The sequence below is a fragment of the Balaenoptera borealis genome (genome assembly GCF_965194805.1).
Source record: "Balaenoptera borealis genome assembly, chromosome: 14".
NCBI lineage: Eukaryota > Metazoa > Chordata > Mammalia > Artiodactyla > Balaenopteridae > Balaenoptera > Balaenoptera borealis.
Window position 1 is genome coordinate 48,448,642 of NC_138875.1, and position 19,687 is coordinate 48,468,328.

A 19,687-nucleotide genomic window follows, 5' to 3' on the forward strand; every position below is an offset into this window, starting at 1 on the left:
GTCTGGGAAGATCCCACATGCCGCGGAGCAACTGGGCCCGTGAGCCACAACTACTGAGCCTGCGCGTCTGGAGCCCGTGCTCCGCAACAAGAGAGGCTGCGATAGTGAGAGGCCCGTGCACGGCGATGAAGAGTGACCCCCGCTTGCCACAACTAGAGAAAGCCCTCGCACAGAAACGAAGACCCAACACAGTCAAAAATAAATAAATAAATTAATTAATTAAAAACAAACAAACAAAAAAACTTTAAAAAAAAAAAGACTTTTTAATAAAGATATAAAGCTTTTAAGACAGCAACAGCAGGGGGTATGAAGCCCTTAAGTCTGAAATGAGCCCAGTGCATTATATCAGATGCTTCTGAGAAATAAATTTACTGGGATTGATGTTAATTGTCAAACTTTTGGTAGATCATAGCTATAAGAGAGTTTTAAATATAATTTAAGATAACTATCATTATTTGATTTATTCTCAAACAGACATTATCTTTTCTGGTATCAATTCTTTATGTGCCAAGCAAGGGCAGACAGGGTATTGAGACAAAAAGTTTCTTCCCATGAAATAACTGATTTTAAAGTCACTAACATGTGAAGGCACTGTTGCTTAAGTTCCAGACTGTGTCCTCATGCTTTATTTAATTCATCATTCGTGAAATAATTTATTTTGAACTTCTTCCTAGGCTGAAATAGGAAATATACTCTACTATTTGGTATATCCGAGCTAGAATAGTATTCATTATGGTGCAATTTGTGTCTGTCAGTGCTCTCTTCAATCCCGGAAGTGGTTTTTCATGTATCTGCTTAATCTTTATTTCCTGTCTTACTTCTACTTGTTTTGCATTGTAACAATCTAAGGCAGGTCTACCAAAAAGATGACAATGAATTAATATAGCAGGAATTTAGAAATCGGAGTCTCACTGCATATAGCTCCTAGGATCTCAACAGATGTTCTAGAGCAGCTGTCCCCAACCTTTTGGGCACCAGGGACTGGTTTCGTGGAAGACAATTTTTACACGGATGGGGAGGGGGCGTGGTTCAGGCGGTAATGCGAGCGATGGGGAGCGGCAGGTGAAGCTTCCCTTCCTCTCCGCGCACTGCTCACCTCCTGCTGTGCGGCCCGGTTCCTAACAGGCCACAGACCAGTATCAGGGGTTGGGGACACCCTGTTCTAGAGTACATTCACTACCTTACAGCAGATTTATTGTCCTACTATCTGTATAATAGTTGGCATCTATAATCTATCACGACTTCATGCTCGGTGAAGAAGGAATGTTGATTTTGAATTTAGTATGAGAGTGGGAAGATTGGTCTTTTGGAAAAAAATTTCTTTCATTCTGTTTTTTTTAAATTTTTTTTACTGAAGTCTAGTTAATTTACATGTTGTGTTAGTTTCAAGTGTACAGCAAAGTGATTCAGTTATACATATATATATATATTCTTTTTCAGATTCTTTTCCATTATTGGTTATTACAAGATAATGAGTATCTTGTGTGATACAGTAGGTCCTTATTGTTTATCTATTTTATATATAGTAGTGTAAATATGTTAACCCCAAACTCCTAATCTGTCATTTTGGTTTTTAAAAAGTTACATATTTTCTTAGTTTTCCATGTGAAGGACTTATAAAAGAAATGCTTAGAAGTGCTTGCAATTGTCTCACAAACATATCGAGCCAGATAAATGGAGACAAGACTCTGTGGAATCATTGCTTCTTCGAACTATAAAGATATATTAGGGGACTGCAAGGCAATATTAGAGAGCATAACTGAGCCTGTGCTCTAGAGCCCGTGAGCCACAGCTACTGAAGCCCACGCACCTAGAGCCCATGCTCTACAACAAGAGAAGCCACTGCAATGAGAAGCCTATGCACCGCAACGAAGAGTAGCCCCCGTTGGCTGCAACTAGAGAAAGCCCGCGCGCAGCAACGAAGACGCAAGGCAGCCAAAAATAAATTTTAAAAAAATGATCCCTCACTTATATTATGATGAGAAGACCAGTGGTGAAAGAGTTCGCAATAAATAAAGGTCCCAATTCCACAAATTAGTTAACTCATATTCATTCATTTGCTCATTTGGCAAATATTCACTTAGCCCTTACAGAACTGTACAATTAGGCTGTCCTGACATCAAGAGCTTACAATCTACTGGAGGATAAAACTAAGTAATAAAAGTAAGCAAGGATTCCCAGTCAATTTGGCAACTGATCTAATGTAAAAAAAATTTTTCTCTCCAACTCCAAACACAAAAAATATCGAATAAAATACAAGAAAAGCTTTCAAGTTTAGCATGAAACAATGGAAAACCATTATATGCCAGAATCAAAGAGTAATTAAAAGTAAGAAATGTGAACAGGAGCTAAAGCTGATACCGTTCTCATGTCCACATTTGAAGAACAATCCAAGCTACGAGGCCCCATGCAAACAAAAATATGAAATTACGGCCATGTTTGTGAAAGGGACCTAGAGGAACCTGGAAACTGCCCCAGAGTTGCAGCCTTAGCAAGTAAGCCAGGGGCCTCAAGAATAAAATTAGTCATGACAAAAGAGAAAGGAATGTTATTTAAACTGACAGTATCCATCTTCAGCAGCAATGGGTGTTAGAAGACAATGAATTAGTCTCTTCAGAGTGTTGTGAAAATATAACTTTTATCCTAGGACTCTATCCTCAGCTAAACTATCATTTTAGATAGTTTAAATATATATAAAATAATAATATATAATAAATTTAAAATGAATATAAAATTTTAAAAATAAATATATTTTCAGGCATACAAAGACTGAGAGAATTTACTCCACAAAGGCTTTCAATGGAAGACTGAGATAACTCCTCTTTTTCTGGCTTAGGCAGCTGGGTGAATATTGCTTCCATCTACTGAGATACAGAATACAATAACTGTATGTTAATTTTTAGAGGTTTTAGAACATCTAAATGGAGATGTTCAGTAGATAAATGGAGCTGACAGTTTTGCTAAGGATATAGATTTGAGATTCAGTGACATTTAAAAGATTTTAAAAGATATGGGAATGGATGTGGTTGTCCAGGGAAAGAATTTAAGATGAGAATAAAAGAGGTAAGAACCCTAAGAACCCACCATTTAGAGGATGAGCAAAATAATAACATGACAAAAGACTGAGAAGGATTTATCAGAGAAAAGGAAAACCAAAAGAAAATGATACCATGTGAACAAAAGGAAACAGAAGTGGACACCAGTAATAAATGTTGGAGATGTCAGAAATGTCAGAGATAAAATAAAATCAAGACTGAAAATCTTTCCACTGGATTTACCTAAAAGGAGATTTTTGATGATTTAGGCAAGAAAAGAGTCTTTGGAGTAGTGGAAACAGAAGACAGTTTTAGTGAGTTGAGGACTGAATGGGAAGTGAACAAGTGGAGGCAGTGGACATGGGCAGCTCACAAATCCTGGCTGTGAAAGGTGGGAGAGAGAAGAGGAGCCGGAATGAAAGGAAGGGTAGAGGGAATTTGATTTGTTTTGTTATAAAGTGGCAACTTCATCACATTAAAATACTGACAGCGAGGATCTAATGGGAGACAAATAAGAGAGAAAGAAAATAATCTGGGGATCCTGGAGGGTATGGGATCAAGAACAGCCTTGAAGAGGGAAGGGCTACTTCGTCCATCATGACAAAGAGAATGAGAACTGCATGGTTGCAGGTGTGTTGCAGAACTTTGGGAAACCCATGTAATGATGACGATTTTAATCTGCAAAGTAAGAAATAGGGTGATGCTTTTTATCTTTGGATAAAGGAGCAGGTATGAAATGCCCATAATGAAGCATAAGAAAAAGAACTGACTAAAGAAACCAAGAAGAATTTCCAGGCCCCCTGACAGCCGATTTAGGTTGGATACCATGAATTTGTGGTTGTGTGCTTGTGAAAGTAGGTATCTTACTTGTGAAATGTGCATATTTGAGTATTTGATGCATCTTCAGCTATCAGTCAAATGAAAAGGTAGAGAGTTGGATTGATGCTAGAATGTGGTTTTTACCAGATAGTTAAACAGAAAGGCAAGAGAACAGAGGTGTTAAGGCCATGATAAGAGAGGGTTTAAAGTGACAGACTATAGAGAAGTGGCACTAATTTACACACAGTATTCATTTGTAGATCTAAAAGGAGCAGAATATCTTTAGACTAAGTTTTTTAACAATTTTTCACTTTTAATAAGAGAAAATAATGTTTCATAAGTTTGTTCAATGGTCAAAAACCACTTTTAGGAGTAAATGATTGAAAATGTATTTCATAAAGAAATTATCCTTGCCTCTTTTTGTTCCTCTTATTTTCTCCAGATTAATTTCCACAAAATATTTGTATTGTCTTTTTTTTTTTTTTTTTTTTTTTTGCCTATGGGATCCTATCATCACTTGATTATTGTTCCTTACAGGGGCATGATTGAAGTAGAGAGAGAGAGGAACAGGCAGGAAAAGTTGCAGAAGGAATCATTTATGAGAGTCTTCTTTGCATGGAAGAGAGGGAAAATGGATCATTTTTAAAGTCCCCAAAGTAATATAATATGCAATAGTTATAACTTTCTTGTTTTCTCACAGATTATAAAAAAAATCTGCTTTGAGTTTCAGATCATGCCCTAGTGTTGCTGCAATAAAATGCTTGAGGGGCAGCGGGGCTTAATAAACTAAAAACTGGATAGACATTCCCCAAATAATCAAGTGGCCTGTCAATCTACATGTATTAGATTTGACACTCTAAAGCTCACTGTAACTACTCCTTTTTAAATTCTACTTTTACAGAGGGGTGCATAGGGCCTATAGAAAAATGGAGATAGGGTGTAGGACTAGAAACACTCAAAACAGTCCACTTTTTCATAAAAATAGATAAATGGAAAAGAAATATGTTGGGTGCTAGCCCTGCTTTGAAATTGACAGAATTTAGTAGTTGAGTTCCTTGACCCTGTTACAAGAAGGCTTTTTAGTTTTCTTTTAGTTTTCTTTCTTTCTTTCTTCCTTTGTAAATTTCTAAAGATAAGGAAAATGTCAGGTAGTGGTATGTTGTTACTGCCACAAAATATTATTAAAGCATAACTACCAAACCAGAAAGCATCACTCTGTAAATTTAACGCAGTGTCAATTTTGATCTAGGTATTTTGCTCTCCAAAGAGATGCTTAATCTCCTAAACAAAAATGAACTGAATGGATTTCAAAAAAAAGTCTGTAGTGGTAAGATGTCAGTATAGTTTGCCAGCCAAATAAGCAAATAGAGACATTCCCATAGGTGAGTATATGAATTTGTAACTTTGGTTGAACGATGAAAATATTGATCAGGTGGTGCAGTGATAAATGGTACCACTTTACCTTCAAGAGGCAATTAGAAAATTGGATCATACTACTTGAATTTAAAGTTTCGAACATAGAAAATTTGGTCTTGACAATAACAGCAAAAATCAGAGGCATCAAGATCAAATGAGATCATACACATGAAAGAGAAACCACTACAGAAATGTAAGGCTTCATTAGAGTAATCATTAGCAAGACTTGAAGATATTTACTGAACATGGTGATTTCCTGGAAGTCATGATATTTACAAAGTTTAATGAGACCTATTTAGTTAATCCTTTTAGAAATGACTTTAATTGTTTTTAATAACTAAATAAATATACATATGAAATTCAAATAATTTAGAATATATAATGAGACATCATTAATGAAAAAAGACAACTAGATTTACATGAAATTGTATGTAAAATATCACCAACTAGTTAAGACACTTCATTAAATAATGAATGTAGGAGATATGTGAATAATTTAGGCATCTTGGGGATAGTGGGATCCTGCCAGGTTTACGGAATCATATTGATTTTTAGTTTACTGTGGTTTGAAAGTTGTTAATTTAGAGCCCTCATTTATTGAGAACATGATATCCAATATTTCTTCTCATTTTTATAATAACTAATATTCAGTAGTTTAGTATTATTGCTTCTATCTTGAACATGAGGAGCTGGAAATACATAGGGGAAAGCAATTGGCCTAGATCTTGTAACTTTTTTTTTTTTTTTTGATCTTGTAACTTTTAAGTAGAAGAATAAGGATCCAAATGCAGGCTCTCCCTTTACTTGTTAATGCCTAACAATTAATATTCAAAACATGCAAATCAGTAAAAGCAGTCTTACACAGTGCTCTTTTCCTTTATTTTTAAATTTTATTGAAGTATAGTTGAGTTACAATTTGTGTTCATTTCTGCTGTACAACAAAGTGACTCACTTATACATATATATATTCTTTTTCATATTCTTTTCCCTTACGGTTTATCACAGGATATTGAATATAGTTCCCTGTGCTCTACAGTGTTATCCATTCTGTATATGCTGGGGGTTTTTTTTCTTATAGTTGTTTTTTTTTTTTTTTTAGATGGTGAGTTCCATATTTTAAATTTATTTATTTATTTATTTATTTATTTATTTATTTATTTATTTATTTATGGCTGTGTTGGGTCTTCGTTTCTGTGCGAGGGCTTTCTCTAGTTGCGGCAAGCGGGGGTCACTCTTCATCGCGGTGCGCGGGCCTCTCACTATCGCGGCCTCTCTTGTTATGGAGCACAGGCTCCAGACACGCAGGCTCAGTAGTTGTGGCTCACGGGCCCAGTTGCTCTGCGGCATGTGGGATCCTCCCAGACCAGGGCTCGAACCCGTGTGCCCTGCATTAGCAGGCAGATTCTCAACCACTGCGCCACCAGGGAAGCCCTCTTATAGTTTTTAACCTTTTGATTTCGTTGCCCAGATTCAAAATTCTTCTACCCTTCCTGAGTCGACCATTCTTTTGATAACCAAATAAGCAGACTCTTCCTCCATCCCCTGTAAAGTCCAGTGTCCTCTGTCCGCCCCAGTGGGCTTATCATTTTTTCTGCTCATCAGCTATGCCATTTTCTGCTTATGTTCCTACTCCATGTTTTATCTCCTAGAACCAAATGCTCTTTGGTGTATCAGTCCAGAACCTTTTGCCACACTATCATGCCTAACCAACTTTCGTTGATTTGGGAGGTTCAGAGAATAGTGTCCAGCACATTATAGAATTGGAAACAACTTACATTGAAAGTAGTTACTGCGGTTGCAAACGTGTGTTGACCATTTCCTAAAAAAGGGAATTTCTTATTGGTTGTATCTTTCCTTCGGTTCTAACCGACCACCATATTCATATATAAACCTGAACCCGGCCCCTCCCCTTTTTTTTTTTTTAAATTTATAGCTACTTTATTTATTTATTTATTTATTTATTTTTGGCTGTGTTGGGTCTTCGGTTCGTGCGAGGGCTTTCTCCAGTTGCGGCAAGCGGGGGCCACTCTTCATCGCGGTGCGGGGACCGCTCTTCATCGCAGTGCGCGGGCCTTTCACTATCGCGGCCCCTCCCGTTGCGGGGCACAGGCTCCAGACGCGCAGGCTCAGTAATTGTGGCTCACGGGCCTAGTTGCTCCGTGGCATGTGGGATCTTCCCAGACCAGGGCTCGAACCCGTGTCCCCTGCATTAGCAGGCAGATTCTCAACCACTGCGCCACCAGGGAAGCCCCGGCCCCTCCCTTTTTAGACCATTTTTCCCCTAACTTTTTCAGAGTTATTTAACCTCTCAAAAAAATTAATGAATAGCTCCACAATTCCTCTTATTTTATTATACAGAAAAATCCACCCTTCCTTTTCTGCACACTCTCTCAACTAAACTATCCCAGGAATCTCACTTTCATAACCAAAGTGGGTTTTTAAGGCACCAGGGAATTTTCCTAAAGAACAGTTTCCCTAGCGATGGCATTCTGCCACTCCCCTAGAAGGCAAAAAGTGGCTGCCATTTGTTTTGTTTTTAATAGGAAACCCTCTTTCTTGTTACATTAGTATTTTCAATGCATATTTATTTTCACACAATGGTTATGAAAGATACCAGAATGACAAAAATAAAATTCTTGGTTTTCCAGAATTGGGAGAAAATATCCCAAAGGCCCTTGTATTCCTTTGAAAGCAGACGAAAGTCTGACCAAATGTAGCTGGCTGTGAGGTATACTTCACTCAGCAAATTTCCTTAAAATGCATGTATTTTAATTCTGTTCCATGGAATTATTCAACCTTAAGGTTGAAATATTAAGATGCTTATTGAAGACTTTTCTGTCGCTTAAACACAGAAAGAAAAGCTCCAGGTGGTGGATCTCCTTTCTCTCCCCTTGGGTTAATATATTACAGCCCTTATTGTGTGCACCAAAACTAAACATCTTGCCAGGGGACACATACCCCATGTGTCCTGCTAAGGAGGTGGTGTGCAATGCTTGAAATGTTTGAGATGACAAATAGCCCAGCAGGTCTGGCCTCTTCTCCTCCTGCCCTGCGCTGCTGGCAATCTATTTCAAATTGTGTGTGCATTGTCGGGTGAACGTGTATCCATGAGTGCCAACTTCACCCCAAGCAGTGTCCTATCGAATATGGGATTAAGTGAAAGTCTCTGGAGACCAGCCAGAGAATGAAAGTGCGCTTGATCACCAGAGGCACAATCAGCTGAACAGAAGAAACCCCTATGTTCCATGCTTCTTTCAAATGTTTGTGTTGTCATGTGCAATTCTGTGAAATATTTCTGAAAAGGCAAAAAATAAAAACATGCACCAACCGCATTCTTTAGATGAATAGTTCACCCATCCATGGGGGCATCATTTGGACACCAAGAACAAAATCTAGGTTTTGAACGATCTTGAGTTGAAGCTAGACTTGCCATTTTGTTTAAAGCTCAAATAGTACTTTCCACCACAAAAATGTCCCCTCTCTGAATCTCAGGAAACAGAGTGCGGTGACTGTGTTAATAATTCTGGTGGCATCCGGATGGGTAGATATTGTTGGAAGCCAGACACAGCAACCTGGCTTCATCAGGCTGAGTCCATGGAAATGATGGCAGAGTTCACAACCTGCTTTTTATTTTCACTTTAAGGCTGAGCTATTGCAAGTGTGTGATCTGGATTTTGTAACATCTTCCTCATCTTTTTGAAATGACTCTTTTCTATATGTATATGTATTATCACTCTTCCAGGATTTCCTACCAGTTTCTCAAGAACGGATGTCAGCCTGCCTATTAATGCTCAGGCTTGATTTTTTTCCCCCCAAATATTTGGCAGTGTCACAACACAGTTAAAAAAAATCATCAAAGTGTTTTCTATAGATATTCAGTATTCTGAGAGAAATCTCTTATGTGTTTGAGAGTATAAGTAAGTCGTACACATGTGGAAATGACATCTCCCCTTCCAGAGCTACCCCAGGAAAGATGAAAGGATGAAAGTAATATTACAAAGGTCTACAACCCTCCGGGCCTCCCCTCCACTGCCCTCAGCCAGATTTAAATACAGTTGGTTCAACTGGAAGATAAAAAACTGAAATTTACAAAAAAAAAAAAAAAAGTATGCAAATCACCTTGTAACTTTTTTCAAAAGTCTGTAGCAAATAGTGAATTGGGGAATTTAAAATCAAAGTGACAGATTGGGGCTATGTAAGCAACCAGTTCAGATAATTTCATGGAAAATAAAACTTACATATTTCGCACAACAAAGGGAAAAGAATAGATTTGACCCATTTCCAAAAAACTTCAGAAAACATTTTGTACAAATGAAAGTGGATCATCTCTATCCTGTAATACCATGTGAGAAGGAAAGGCTTACCCTGTCCCACTTTGTTTACTTTATACCAGTATAATGTTTTCACTTTTTTAATAGATAAATTTAACAATGATTCATTTATAAAGAAATTTGATTGAATTTCATTTATTTGTATTTTACCCACTTAGAGTAAACATTGCTAAGAGTTTTTGAGATAGGAAACTGGAGACTGCACAAATAAAAAGGATAATTTAAAACATCTGTGTCTTTCAGTTTTGTATAGAAATTAAACCAACATCACAGAAAAATCTGAGAGAGCATATGCCGTAACCAGTATGATCTTCGAAAGTCCTGGATTCAGATCCAGATTCTAACACTTACTGGGTAATCTTCAGCGAGTTCACCTCTCTGAGACTTTGTTGTTTTCTCATTTATCTTCTGTGGATAAAATACCTCCCCCTTCCTTCCCTTGCAGTGTTATGAGAATTCACTGAGACACTGTTTATGAGCCCATCGTTTCCATGCATTCTTACAGGAGCTACCCTCAGTGTCTGTGTCATGACAGACCTGCCCTGTAATTGCTGGGTCTGGGGCAGGAGAACCAATATAACCCCCTTTTCTTTCTACCTTCATCACAGCCCTCCATCACAGCCCTTCCAGCATCATGAGGGGCCTCACTCACATGCACTGGGACCAGTCTGCACACACATCCAAGCCCCAGGTATCCTTTGAACACCCCTCTACAAGCCTTGTACCAGTGGTGCAATATGGTCCCCCCTTCTAGAGTTCTGATCTGGGGAGAAAGCCCATACGACCCTGCAGGGCCTCGGGGATGTTTGGCCAGGGAAGTCTGGCATCCCAGGTACCCAGTGCGTGGTCCAGGTAAGGCATGGACTCCATGGGCAAACATTTTGGTCCTTCTCACCCTCTGTGAAGTGACGTGTCTGGAAGAGCACAAGACCGGACCCTCTAAAGTGTAGCCCCTATAGCCGGGGAGTAGTCTCACCCCCACAATTCCTGGGGCTCTCTGAAAGGCAGTCCTCTTTCCTTTCCTTCAGGTTTTATTTCTAGTTCTTTTAGCATAGAAGATGTAGCGAAATAATTATTTTGCATTCCCAGTTTATTTTGCATAGAATACTACTGTTTTATTGTTGACCTGTGTACAATATACACAATGCTTTCAGCTGCAAGTAACTAAAAACTGTCACTTAAACATTAAAAGGTTAAATAACCCATAACAAGAAATCTCAGGGTAGGGTGGTTCCATCGTACATGAATTCAGAGCCTCAGGGACGTCCTCCTGGGGTCTGTTCCCTTCAGTCATCCCTGCAGTGTGTGGTGTTCTTCTCCTGTTCCAGGCATCATACCTAGATGTGACAACATCCACCGAAAGAAAAGAAGGTAAATAAAATCAAAATGGATTAAAGACCTAAATGTAAGGCCAGACACTATCAAACTCTTAGAGGAAAACATAAGCAGAACACTCTATGACATAAATCACAGCAAGATCCTTTTTTTTTTTTTTCAAGATCCTTTTTGACCCACCTCCTAGAGAAATGGAAATAAAAACAAAAATAAACAAATGGGACCTAATGAAACTTAAAAGCTTTTGCACAGCAAAGGAAACCATAAACAAGACCAAAAGATAACCCTCAGAATGGGAGAAAATATTTGCGAATGAAGCAACTGACAAAGGATTAATCTCCAAAATTTACAAGCAGCTCATGCAGCTCAATATCAAAAAAACAAACAACCTAATCCAAAAATGGGCAGAAGACGTAAATGGACATTTCTCCAAAGAAGATATACAGATTGCCAACAAACACATGAAAGAATGCTCAACATCATTAATCATTAGAGAAATGCAAATCAAAACTACAATGAGGTATCATCTCACACCAGTCAGAATGACCATCATCAAAAATCTACATACAATAAATGCTGGAGAGGGTGTGGAGAAAAGGGAATCCTCTTGCACTGTTGGTGGGAATGTAAATTGATACAGCTAGTATGGAGAACAGTATGGAGTTTCCTTAAAAAACTAAAAATAGAACTACCATACGACCCAGCAATCCCACTACTGGGCATATACCCTGAGAAAACCATAATTCAAAAAGAGTCATGTACCAAAATGTTCATTGCAGCTCTATTTACAATAGCCAGGACATGGAAGCAACCTAAGTGTCCGTCAACAGATGAATGGATAAAGAAGATGTGGCACATATATACAATGGAATATTACTCAGCCATAAAAAGAAACGAAATTGAGTTATTTGTAGTGAGGTGGATGGACCTAGAGTCTGTCATACAGAGTGAAGTAAATCAGAAAGAGAAAAACAAATACCATATGCTAACACATATATATGGAATCTAAGAAAATAAAAAATGGTCATGAAGAACCTAGGGGCAAGACAGGAATAAAGACACAGACCTACTAGAAAATGGAGTTGAGGACACGGGGAGTGGGAAGGGTAAGCTGGGACGAAGTGAGAGAGTGGCATGGACATATATACACTACCAAATGTAAAATAGATAGCTAGTGGGAAGGAGCCGCATAGCACAGGGACATCAGCGCAGTGCTTTGTGACCCCCTAGAGGGGTGGGATAGGGAGGGTGGGAGGGAGATGCAAGAGGGAAGAGATATGGGGATATATGTATATGTATAACTGATTCACTTTGTTATAAAGCAGAAACTAACACACCATTGTAAAGCAATTATACTCCAATAAAGATGTTAAAAAAGAAAAAAAAATTAAAAAAAAAAAAAGAAAGAAAAGAAGGTGTTTTCTCCCATCTGTTGTTTTTTATTGGAATGGGAAACCTTTCAATGAAATTCTTCAACAGAATCCATCTGACATGTCATTGGCCAGAAATGTCAAATGACCGTCTAAAGAAAGGGGAGTGGGACCACGATGGTGAGTTTGTGTCAGTCATGTTTCATCCATGTCATCCATGTGATTGGAGGGTCGGGTACCAGCATGGAACAAGAGGAGCTGTGACTGGAGGGGAGGCACTCAGCTGTGTCTGCCATAGTAAACAAAGCTAGAAAGTTACTCCCCTCCCCTGGGAATGCCAGATTCTCAGTCTTGTGCAAATCTAAGCTTGCAGCGGCCGGTGAGAAGACTCTCCTCCATGCTCCCACCCCCTTCCTGTGTCCACCTGCACCCTCTCCGGGGTGGGGGAGTGGGAGGTGCTCCGCTTCCTGTCTTTCTGGGTAAGCTGCATCGGAAGGAGCTCCCCTCTGCGCTGTGTCAGCCCTGGCTTGCTTTTTCCGAAATCAGCATCTCACACCGAACACCAATAAAAGATTTCGCCAGAAAATAACGTATTGCCTTAGGTGTTCAGATGATATTTATTTCCCTTCCCTCCTGGAGCGTCTCCTCTTCTGTCTCTGTTATTAGGTAAAGGCCCACTTCCAGCCCCTGCTGGAGGCCGCATCCATTGAGCCGGTCAACAGACCCTGCTTTCCACGGCCCTTCCCTTGGCCGTGAGTTTCTTGTCTACTCTTTACAGAGTTGCAGACATAACGTGCTGAGCTTTCTGCCCGTCGTGTCATAGGGGCTTGACAGCATTTCTCTCTCGTTGCTTTCTCTGAAGGACCCAAGTGTTGGTGAGCCTCTTCCCCTGTACATAAAATGGACTAGATCATTAACAACTTTTCTAGTAAACTCGGGTAGTCAACCAGGTTTACAGAGGATAGTCTTACAAGACCACAAAGTACACTGCAAAGCCTGAAAGCAGTAAATCCATGGCCACTAATCTACGCACACTTTCTTCATCGTCTTCCTTCAGTCTGTGAAATAAGAGCTTCCCTGCATGTCTAAGGCCCAAACCTTTGATGCGGGTCAATGTGAAGGAAAGGATAAGTATGATGAGGAGTTTTTAAAGATAAAAAAGGAAAAACTTGGGGCTAGCGGGAATGAAAATGGTGCTGACATCTCAAAGAGTAAAATGAAGCTCACCTCTGGCCCCTAGCAGCTTTCTTCACAGGCTAATGAGGAGATGATTAAGAACACAGGAGAGAGCAGTGAAATGTGCTCATTTCCTTCAGATGAAAAGCTGGGCTGGATTGTGTGTCCATGAGCCAAATAAATTGTATTTAAAGTGAACAAACTCCAACTTCACAAGCATAGTGTCTGACTGGAGTCAAATCATTACTTTTCTTAATGAAATGTTTCCCCTTGTCGCCTTCATACAGAAAATGAACCTTAAATAATATCAAAGCTCTTAATTCAATATAGATTCTACTAATTTATCCTTTAAAAGTAAATCTACCCAGGGAAAGTAAGATAATTTTAAATTATTTAGCAGAAATGGCTGATGAATCTTTTCAGTGTTTCAGTTCAGAGGGTTTCTGTATAATTTCCAACCATCAGCGATAAAGTTTTTGAAGCCTGGATGAATATTTAAATGTTGCTTCAAACGGGTGCCTCATTTGATGGTTGACAAGTTCTGAAATGCTACATAATTGGCAAGTCTCCACTTTACTTTTGATTGATAATCTGGACATAGGCGAATATTGTAATACTTTTATTAAACCAAAGTACATATTAATCTATATAGGTTGTACATAAATTAACCACACTCAATAATAACAGGTTTCATTCTGTGTCATGAAGAGGAATAAGTTTAAATGCTAAAATGCTGGATAATAGAACATATTTATAGGTGTAGTTGAGCAAGCCATCTTAGGAAAGAAGGAACCTAGGTGAGCCCTGCTTTAAGGGGAGAAAAAAAATCAATATATACTGGTATATATTGATAGGTTTATCAATAAATATTCTTACTATGAAAACAGAAAAAGGAGTTGTTTTTATTATCTTTTGATGTATAACAAGCTATGACAAAACTTAATGGTATAAAACAAACTTTTATTTTGCTTTCAGTTTGGTGGGTTAGAAATTTGGAAAAGGTTCAGCTGGGCAATTTGTCTAATCTATATGGTGTTCGCTGAAGCAACTGGAGCTAGAAAATCCACTTCCAGGATGGCCTCATCATCCACACACAAGTTTGGCACCTGGGTTGGGATGGCTGGGACAGCTAGTTGTCAGTCATGTATGGTTCAGGCAGCTCACTTTCCACAGGGCCTCCAGGTGTGGCTTGCTTGAGCTTCCTCACAGCATGGTGGCCTCAGGGTAGTCTTTCTTACACTATGGCCAGACTTCTCTCAGAGCAAGTATTAAAAGACTCGGGAAGTGGGAGCTGCCTGATTTTCAAGACCTAGAAACTGGCATTTCCAGCATATTCTACTCGTTAAGCAATTTACGAAGGCCTGGACAGTTCAGTAGGAAGGAAGCCGACTCCACCTCTTAAAACGTGGTCATTGTTATTCTAGCACAGGACGGAATAATTATATTATGAAGAGATTCTTTATTTTGCAAAATAATTCATTCCTATTTCTTTTATATAATGAAGATTCCAAGGGCACCTAGAATATTATGTCACTTAAGAATAATTATTCACGGGGCTTCCCTGGTGGTGCAGTGGTTAAGAATCTGCTTGCCAGTGCAGGGGACACGTGTTCAAGCCCTTGTCCGGGAAGATCCCACATGCCGCAGAGCAACTAAGCCTGTGCGCTACAACTACTGAGCCTGTGCTCTAGAGCCCGTGAGCCACAACTACTGAGCCCACGTGCCACAACTACTGAAGCCCATGTGCCTAGAGCCCGTGCTCCACAACAAGAGAAGCCACCACAACGAGAAGCCTGCACACCGCAATGAAGAGTAGCCCCCACTCGCCACAACTAGAGAAAAGCTTGTGTGCAGCAACGAAGTCCCAACGCAGCCAAAAATAAAATAAAATAAAATAAAATAAATTTATTTTAAAAAAAGAATAATTATTCACATCTAATGTACAAGGAACATGTTATTGCACAAAGGAAAGTACAAATGCACACATCCCTGCTTTGGTCAGTAGCTGAAACATATATTAGTAAAACTAGCATTCCCATTTTGCAGAGATATTTAAGACCTGGGTTTGGGTTGATTGGATTTTTTTTCCAATCTGACTTCAACATCTAAAGGTCTTCCAAAAAACTTCTCTGCCAACAAATGACTGCTTCAGAATGAGGTTCTGAATATCAAAAGGTTTACTCTAAGATTTAATTCACCCAGGCCAATGTTGGGAATCTGAAAGGAACTGTTGCTTGTCACATTAATTTTGTGCTTGTCAGGTGGATCTAAGTCGGAAGAAATTCTATACTTGAGAATTTCCAAGAGAACATAAGACTGTTGTTTCTCTTACTGATTTTCCTATTTCTCTGTAGAGGGGTCAGCCCAGGAAAAATCTTGGAGCATTCAGTTCTTCTCAGGCTTTTTACACGCGATGACGGATGGCAGACCCCAGGGCTAGGGGGCGCAGATGGAGTATCAGCTCTGCCAGGGCAGATGGTCAACCTCAGAGGCCACATCTATCGGTATCGATACGTTTCTGAAGGGCCGTTTTCTGTGGCTCAGTATACGCTGTCTGGAGCTCACAGTATGCAGTGTGCCCATAATGGCTCTGTCTGCCTAAGCATCCTAGTGACACATCAACTCAGCAAATAGAATCGGACAAAAGAGCAAGTGGAGTTTATCTAAACATGCAGGAGGGCAGGGAGGGTCCACAGCCATAGAGGCTCATCACAGTGTCTGCTGAGGCCAGTGCCATTTCAGCATCAGCATAAATCCAGGCATCAATAATAAAATAAACTCCTCTGCCTTTTTGTACAATTGACCAAAGAGAAACTATGCAGTTTCTACAGTCTATTTTTTTAACTTTTTATTTTATATTGGAGTATAGTTGATTAACAATGTTGTGTTGGTTTCAGGTGTACAGCAGAGTGATTCAGTTATACATGTACATGTATCTCTTCTTTTTCAACTTCTCCCATTTAGGTTGTTATATAATATTGATCAGAGTTCCTTGTGCTATATAATAGGTCCTTTTTGGTTTTAGACTAGCTGGTCTTTACAGTGGCTTAGTTAGGTGTCTCTGTTCCTGCCCTATAGTACGGTACTTAAAATCTTCTCACATCCCTGTTTGTACAACTTCTTGTGGTATTATTGAAAGATAGTATTTACCGATCTAACTAAAGAGACCTGTGAATCTTGGAAATGTCAAGTTACTTGTTCAAGGTCTTACCATTTGTTTCAAGGAGTAAGTTCTGGTCATGAGGTCCTCTGGTTTCTAGAAAAGCTCTCCCTTTCTATTTAGACCATATCAGACTGTTGAAAGTTCCATAGCTGCTGGTCAGTACAAAATTTGGGTAGGGATTTGGACCACACATGCTGGGTTCTAAAATCGTGTCATCTGAGCTCATAATTGGGGAGAGTTTTGCCATATCAATGTGTTTTATCAAACCTATTTGTATTTGGAAAGAGTTACGAGGAGAGGAAAGGAATTCACTAAAGTGAAAAGCTACTTCTCGATTAGAAATTCTAAGGGAAAGCAAGAAAGAGATGTGATGGTAAAAATCTGAAGAAACTCTCAAAATAAACTTTATAATATTTGTGTAAACAAAGCCATTGACCTTGAGAATATGTAGAAGTATCATATGTTACCAGGGACCACCTGACATGGAACATTCATAAAGAGAAGCACCTGGCAATACGCTATGTTGCTATTTTCCAGGCACTGAAGTGAGAACATTATAAACGTGATTGCATTATGCACTCAAAATATTTAGGATTATTATTAAACACATTATTTTGTTTAACCCTCACAATGACCCTGTGAAGTAGGAACTAGTATTATCCCTATTTCCAGATAAATACAATTTAGAGAGGTTAAATGATGCGCCAGTGTCCCACATTGATTAAGTGGAAGAGCTCTTTACCACTCTACAAACCTGCCTGTAATCACCGCAGCCAGTAAGCTCAGAAAGGGTACAGATCTCAGCTTCAACGTCTAATCCTGCTAATCACTAACTGGGACCTTGTGCCATGTCAGAGAATTTTCTGAGCCCCCTTTCTCCACTGGAAAATGGAAGTAATTTTCATCTACTCCATGAATTGGCGACTGAGAAATTGGTGTGCAGTGAGGAAAGCTTGATAAGATTCCATGACAGACTTTATTACACAATGATGGAAGCAGGTAGAAGAGGGTATATTTTGGAGATTAGACTATATCTGATTGTAAAATCACAGGACACACACCACATGTACATACATGTAATGCATTATGTATATGTAGATATATGAATATATATACACACATATATATGTGTATACCCACAATTTGTATATGTGTATACACATAAATATGTATATATGTGTGCACAAAATTTTCTTTTCATTAGAAGTGGCATAAGATACTGACTTGTGATACAAACACCCTGCTCATTATTGGTGAGACATCGTTGGATTGCCATGTATGTGCCTGTGGTTTTAAAAGATCAGAAACAATCACCTCGATTAAGGGACTACTTCCGTACTGAAGTACTGAAATGTGCTATAAGTGGATATATATTTAATGTTTCTCCATGAAACCATATCAACCCCAAGTCTAAAATAGCTTTTAAAAATATCGACTCAGTTAGTTGTGAAAATTAAAGTAAATAATGTTTAAGTGTTATTAGGGTGCCCGACTCATAGTAGGTACTAAATAAATACCAAACTACTAAAAAAGTTCAAAATCTGAAGGTCTTTTTAGCATTCTACTCCTGAAACATTATTATTAGGTATTTAGCAGCTAAAATAAGCAGTTCATTTATTCAAACAAATAATTTGATAAATAATGAATAGCTAGTTTTTTAAAAGTCTATGGAAATATTTTAACAAAATAGTTTATTCAGGCAACCCTCCAAACCTAGGGACTGATTATATACGGCTTATGGATAGATATCCAAATCCTTACTCCTCCCTACCTTTCACCCCAACTATTTTTTATCCTCTCGTTATTTATTTGCCACTAAGTAGTTCAGTGATTTGGCAAAGTTATTTACCAAATTTCTACCAAGTTTTCTTACCTGAAAATCGGTAGAATGTTTATAAAGTCTCATAATACTGTGAAGATAAAATGAATTAACACATATAATATGCTGATTACAGTGATGAGCACATAGATATTGTTTAATAAACATTAGCTACTATTATTAGCATGATTATAAAAATAGCACTCTGCTAATACCACTTGGAAACAATATTGGAAGTAAAACTCAAATTGTTTATGCTTTCAGTTGAAATACAAGAGTTAGGTAGAGATAGATACAATAGATAAATATAGATAAACAGATACTATGTATATGTATGTCTTGTGTACACACATACACACACACACACACACAAGCACTAGAGAGAGAAGAGGAGACAACAGAAAGGAACATGTATTGAGGAGATACTCTATGCCTTGTTCCCAGGGTTACATAGCTCCTAGGGACCAGCGGTTAAGACAGGAAGTCACTCCATCTAACTCCAAAGTCCATGTTTATTTCACTATATCATGCTGTTTCCTGTGGGAAGAGATTGACTAAGAAAAACCTTGCATTTAGGTGAATTTTATTTGCATTTAGGTGAATATATAAAATATATAAAATTCATATTCTCTCTGATTACAATCAATAAGCAGGAATCTTTGGTATACTAATACCCAAAACAACAGTAATTTTTTAAGATATTGATAAAGGCATTTTTTCTCCCATTACTCAAATGCACATTCTGAAGATTACTTTTCTCTTAAGTCTTGCATTAAAATAGCTAAACATGCAATAGTGGTGACCTGGGTGTTAGGCTGGCTCTACAAATCAGCTAGCACTGTAACCTAGTAACCCTGTCTGTAATTGAGGCATTTGAAGTGAGTGAATCTTAAAGCCCCGCCCTCTCTAAGTCCCTATAAAGTAAACAGAATTAAAACCCTACCTCCTTCTACTTTTCCTAGTTAACTCAGAAGTAGAGAAGTACTACAGATTCTCATTATCCAGAAATATTGCCAGCACTCTTCCATTAAAGTCTAGGTGAAACAAACGGTATTAAAAAAAAATTCATGGAAGTTCACATTATATTATCTGGTAGTTACGTTACTCTCCCCCGCTGCCTTTTTAAAAATAAGTAGCATGTGCACAGTAATTTTCCTTGTCATGATTCTATGCCATCTTCATAGTGCATTTTGCCAAAGAAACATTGGACATAAATGAACATT

General features: G+C 38.5%; 1 protein-coding gene across 3 annotated transcripts in view; it reads left to right on the top strand.

Moving 5' to 3' along the window:
* CHST9 (carbohydrate sulfotransferase 9) overlaps positions 1-19,687 on the top strand; it is a 245,202-nt gene that overhangs the window by 88,890 nt on the left and 136,625 nt on the right. The window lies entirely within an intron of this gene.